The following is a 6,795-nucleotide window of genomic DNA, read 5'->3' as shown; positions in this document are numbered from 1 at the left end:
TAGAATAGTAAGTGGATAACATTTTATTTTATTATATAGTTTCAATTTTCAACTTCTATGGTCATATTTCAGAGAAAAATTCTAATTAATTAGTATAATGTTGCTAAAGAATTGAATGCTCAAATTGAACTTTGGTCGCGATAGCATCTAAAATTTAATTAATTTGTTGCTTGTTGGTTTCAATTTATCCTGTTTCTAGAAAAGTGTCTAAATAACACTCAATCCCAATTACTAAATAAAACAGTAATAACATTAATATCTATATAAAATTATCCAATATGCATTTGTTTTTAGTCATGAAAAAAACTATTATTGATCACATGAAAGTAAAATGTCAAAAACGGCTGAAGAAAACTATTGGTCACATAAAAGTTAAAATACCAAAATTGCGGGGGGGAAATGATAAAATGGTCTCTTTTCTTCTGTACAATTAGGTTTAAATAATTCTTTAAGTATCATTGAGCAACTTTGATCATTTAAGGAGTTGATCCGAATAATATAAAGGTAAGGAGATTGTTTAGACCTTTGACTCAAGTTGAGAATAACAAAATCATTTTTAAAAATGAAAAAAAAAAAGTGGAAGTCATATAGAATAAAATGGAGAAGATTGCACTAGCAATAATCAATTATATGATAATCAAAGCAAATTAGACAATAACAATAATAAAATTGAAGATAACAGGAAACTAATAGAAAATATATATCCTTCAGTATCATATTATCTCCTTCCCCTTCTTTTTAATTGTCCTTTTTTTGGCTTAGCTACTAATACTACTACTAATTTAGCATGGCTAAGACCATCACCAACGCCACCAGCTGCATCAATTCTGTCATCATTATTATCATTATTAGTATTAAGATATATCACCATTCACGAAAATGGTCCAACAACATGACCTTTTTGCATATATATATATATATATATATATCCAAAATAAGTGATATCTTTAAGAAAATTAAAAAGATATTATTTTTGTTTTATTCATCAAAGTTACTCTACCTAAATGTAAAAAAACTAGACGAGGTAAGGAAAAAATAAGAAGTTAAATGTTAAAAGGGACAACAAAAATCAGGTTTTTCAATCTCGATTTTCTTTTTTTTGTTGATAAATTAAAGTCTCCGTACAAATATATAGGTTGTGTTTAAATATTTTCTTTAATCTTAATAAAATGCATGTCATACAACTATTTAAAGTGTCATTTACTAAAAAAAAAATGCATTATTGTCTTCATAATAGTGTTGTAATTTATTAAATATGCAGAACTAAATTCATATATTCCTGAATATCATAAATATGATTGAATAAGTTTATGTTAGTTATTATGTATTAGAATTATACGAATCATGCTTTCTAGTTTATTAGCAAACAAGAAAAGCGAGAAACCTTCTATAACTATGCCATCCTAAAGTTGAAACCGGAAATGCAAGAAAAGTCGTGATAGGGGAGTAAACACAGTTGAGACGTTGTTTAAGAAGAAAGTATCGGCTAAAGTACGATGCTAATAGTGACAGGAGAACATGATAAACGAATAATCTAGTTCATAATAATCTAATATGATCCTATTCAGTTATGAATATGATAGGAAGGAATAATTGATAAAAAATCTCCAAATAACAAAAACATGAATACATTTATACATGATGAAATGATAAAAAGCTACTAGACATTAATCTTATATGTACTCCAAAATATAAAAACTATCGAATTAAGAGAAATAATATGGAAAAAGATATTTAATGATGAAATGGAATTAGAAAACCAAGCATGGTATGAAATAGATTTGCAAGATTTATATTTAGATACTGAAAGAATAGAATTATATGATTTAGAAATGGAATATTCAGATTAAAATGAATTACAAATATTTGCAATATTGGACAGAAGCTATAGATGATATAAAACTAGTAGAACAATTAATGGAAAACAATTTATATATGTATCTAAGAACCCAAGATATATTATACCTGGAATATATCTCAAATAATGTTAAAGAAATATTCAGATTAAAATAACTATCAAAAGAATATTATAATAAACTTTATAATCAAAGATTAAAAATTCCTAACTTAAATGAATTCTGCAATTTGTACATAATATTCTTGAGAAATAGTTAGTGCAGTGATTTAACTGTAGTTATTTCAACTTTTAATAGATCGACGATCATAATGATAATATACATCACCAATCGATCGAAAGATGGATTTTCCAGTAGTAGTGATTTTTGTGTTCCTAGGGTGAAAGTTTTACAATTTTTCTATTAGAAAACATAATTATGTTATTTTAGTGAAAAGAAATCATATATTGTACTAGTTGAACTAATTTGATCCATGGTCGTGTTAAAATTTAAGTTACAAAATATATCAAAATAATAATATTGAAAATTGATTAAAAAAAGAATGTCATTTTTACTTCTCCTCTCCTAGAAAGCTAAATGTCATTTTTATTTTCTAGGTTTTAGTAGCATTTGGACCATTACTTATTAAGAAAAGCTTATTAAGGCAACGGAGAAGGGTCTAAAATGCCCTTCAAGTATTTGAATTGGTACAAAATTACCCTCCATCCACCTATCAGCCCTAAAATACCCTTGACGTCCACCTTTCTGCTCAAAAATACCCTTATGTCTAACGGATCATACTCATTAGGTGGATGGAGGGTAATATTGTACCAAAATCTCATAGTTTAAGGGCATTTTATGCCCTTTTTCGTTAAAATAATTTGAAATTATTTAATATATAAGCTCACATGATTGACTTGATTTTGAATTTCATAGTAAATTTAATGTTATAAAAAGGATAGACATTTACTCTCTACACTTCTCCCTCCCCATCCCTTCACTTCCTATCTCTTCCATTTTTTTTTCTATTTCAATCTTGTCCACCATTTCAATCAGTCGGGGGTAAGTATGGAGTTTAGTTGGATCCCCATTTATGAATTGGGTTACGTTATAATAAATTGGGGTTGATTTAAAATAGGCCAATAGGAAGATATCATGAAATTACTTGTTTTTTCAATATTATTTTCAAGTGTATCGGGTCAAAATATGAATCATAAGTGGTATTCTAGAAAAATAGAATATTTAAAAATATAATTTTTATTATTTATTTGAGAAGGATTTAAATTTGGACCAATCACATTAAGAAATATAATAAATAAATATTTAAATAATTTTACTTTAAGGGAGTTATTAAAAATAAGGGCAAATATGAGTCAAAGGATTAACATTGAGGGTATTTTTGAGTCGAAAGGTGGACGTCAGGGGTATTTTAGGGCCGATAGGTGGATGGAGGGAAATTTTGTACCAATTCAAAAACTTGAGGGGCATTTTAGACCCTTCTCTGTTAAGGCAATGAAAATAATCATTCTTAATTGATATCAAAATAATGACTAACGAATAAGAAGTTATTGAAAATTACTAATTATGGATAGAATAGAATAAATAATATGATTAATATTATTATTTTTGAGATATAATAATTATTTCACTAACATTTTAAATCTGATTTTGATAAATTGCTAATAGCAAAGTATTTTCTTGTTTTCTAGTAGATGCCTACAACGAAATTTCCTTGTAACCTTCTTTGTATGACCATTTTTTATTTTCGTTCTTTTTAGACTGCAAAATTGAATTTGGAAATTGGGTTTACTTTTATCTATTGAAAAATTGTTTTAATATAACTATACAAGTGTCCGAAATATTGGCAATTCTATTTTTTTTTTCCTTTCACAAAACATAATTGATAACTTTCAGTTTCTTTTCCATATTATATTTGTCATATTAAGAAAAAAATCGATTGAAAATCATATTTAGAGTGAATTAACATTAGACTATTTGTATGCCTAGTTTACTTCAAAAGGAAATGAAATAATTACCACAATCTTGACCTAATAATATTTAAATATTTTTTTATGGAAAAGAAATAAATATGAATATTGTATTCTAGCTATAAAAACAACTCACATATGACTCAAAAAACATATGCACCAGTGAAGATGAATTCCTTGAAAGCATTAATAGTGATTTTCATGCTCTTTCTTTCTCTTGTAACTTATTCGTCGGGAGATTTGATAGAAGATGTTTGTCGAACGTCTAGTTACTTCAAGGTTTGCATCGACGCTCTTAGATCAGACCCTAAGAGCTCTTCTGTGGATAAAAAAGGTTTAGTACGTATTCTTCTTCAACAATGTTTAACGAAGACAAAAAGTATTTATAATGAAATTGTAAGTCTACTAGAGCAAGAAAAAGAACCCGTTCTCATACAATGCCTTCAAGTTTGTAAGGAAAATTATGATATTTCGATAGATAATGCTGAAACAGCAATTAAAGATTTTGATGCAAATGACTTTCCTGGAGCAAGAAGTTCTGCTGCTGGTGTTGCGAGTGCTCCAGACACTTGTGAAGAAACATTTAATGAACCACCTGTCAGGATATCTCCAATAAAATCAAAAGATGATGATTTAATGAATTTTATTGATTTAACCGTGAGTTTGATGAACCAATTCACAAATTAATATGCAATCAGCATTTTCATTTAACTTATAAGATGTCACGAGTCATTATGATTTATGCTAAGGTTTATTTTGCGAGTTATTTGGCTGCCCCCACCCCTTCCCCGCGCTTTTTTTTTTTTTCCTGTTACCTCTATTTCATTCTTTATGCCAATGCCTAATTATAATCTTATTATTTTTATATGACACTATACACAGTTTATTGATATATACTCTATCTATGTTCCTAATTAATTCCCAAAAGAAGATATTGTTTTAACTGAAAATTAAATTAGTTTCTTCTTTTATATTATTTACACAATCAACTTCGGAAAATATTTAGTTAAAACACTATCTTTTTAGATAATTTCTTTTCAAATATTTGTAAAAAAATAACTTTAAAATAACTTGATTTTTTTTAAAATTTTTATAAAGCTAATTATTCTAAATTGTTTGAAATTGAAGAAACTTAACAATTAATCGTAGATGACCAAAATTGAATGTCAATAATTGAAGCTTTTACTTCAAAAATAACTAGTCTATGACAACAAAATTATTTTATCTTATTAAAATTAAGAAATTAAGAAAGCACGGTTTGTTTTGGGTAAAAATTTAATAAATCTCATAGTGTTAATAGCTAATTAAGTTCTATCCCTATTCTTTTCGAAATTACAAAAATTCCTTAAAATTAAAGAATTTCGAATACATTAGTAGACATGTGGATTGTCACGACCCAGACCGTCGTGATTGACACTCACACTAACCATCCGATGGGAAAACCACTACTACAACCCAAACCAAGCAATCAATCTAAGAACTAAGGCATATAAGTCAACTACTAAGAAAAGAAAATAGAGTTTCCATAAACTCTAACAAAAGTTCTACAATAACTAACAAATGCGGAAGAATTAACCTAGAACCTGAAAGTCAATGTACCAAAACTCTACTTACGACAAGTCTAAGAACAAGGGGTACAACCCCGAAACTAAACAACACCTTAAACAAAAAGTGTGAGTTCGAAAAGAGTAGACTTAAACAAGGAAGATCCATGGCAGACTGAAAGAACTGGCTCACCCTTGAATCTGGTCACGCTTATAGTCACCTAGTTGGGGTCTATCAATAGCCACCTGAAGATGCCCTGTACTCAACAAAGAAAGAGCAAGTGTAGTATCAGTACACAATCACCGTGTACTGGTAGGATAACGCGGCTATCCCACTAAGTGTAACATACACTAGTCAATACAACAATATAATCATATGTACATATCGAACATATACAATATCATCAACATATCTTCACCATTCTCACATATCACAGTTATATCAATTTAGAGCAACATACCGTCTTCCAATATCAATCATCATTAGATATGAACGAACTCATCACAAGTAGATACACAACACAATTCAATGGTCCTTTCACGGAACCCAATTCAATGGTCCTCTCATGGAACCCAAACCCAAACCCAAACAGTTAGCATGCCGGAACGTGGCAATCCGATCCCATATTTATGTCGGAACGTGGCAGCCGATCCCATGTTTATGCTGGAACATGGCAATCCGATCCAAGTTAGCTATGCCGGAACGTGGCAGCCAATCCCATATTTATGCCGGAACGTGGCAATCCGATCCAAGTTAGTGTGCCGAAACGTGGCAGTCGATCCCATGTTTATGTTGGAACATGGCAATCCGATCCAAGTTAGTGTGTCAGATCGTGACACCCGCCCATTCAACAAACCACAATCACAATGTATATTCTCACAATCATACAACAAGAGGTGATTCATGGCATACAATTATTCAATTATTCTCATAAACAACAAGTGTGATCAATAATGCAACATTCGCATACATACATGTATCATAATGAAGCAAGAACAAACCTACATCACACAATCATAGAATCACAACCATCACCTACCTCGAATCCAAGCTTGAATCACCTAAGGCACTTGAATCTTCCCTTTTCAAATTTTTTTTGCTTGTTCTAGGTCTACAAACAACAATTTATATGCAAGGATCAATAATCAAAGGTCTAATTATCCGGATTATTACAAACCTAATAACCCTAGACCAAACTCAAGATCTTAATACCCAATTTAGGGCTTTTTCCATCATAGAATCTATAACAAAACCCTCCCCCATCAATATTCACCCATTTTATTACGTTCTACGAATCGAAAAACGGATTCGGGGAGTGAAAAGCTTACCTTTAGCCTCAAGAATAGTAAAAAATGAGTAAGAGTCGCCTGGGGGTCGTTCCTTAGCTCAAAAAGTCAAAAAGTGTATAATGAGGTCGTTTAGAGGTT

Source organism: Solanum tuberosum, unplaced genomic scaffold (assembly GCF_000226075.1).
Source record: "Solanum tuberosum cultivar DM 1-3 516 R44 unplaced genomic scaffold, SolTub_3.0 scf00106, whole genome shotgun sequence".
In the NCBI taxonomy this organism is placed as follows: Eukaryota; Viridiplantae; Streptophyta; class Magnoliopsida; order Solanales; family Solanaceae; genus Solanum; species Solanum tuberosum.
The sequence above is the reverse complement of the archived record's forward strand: the minus strand, read 5'-3'. Positions refer to the sequence as shown.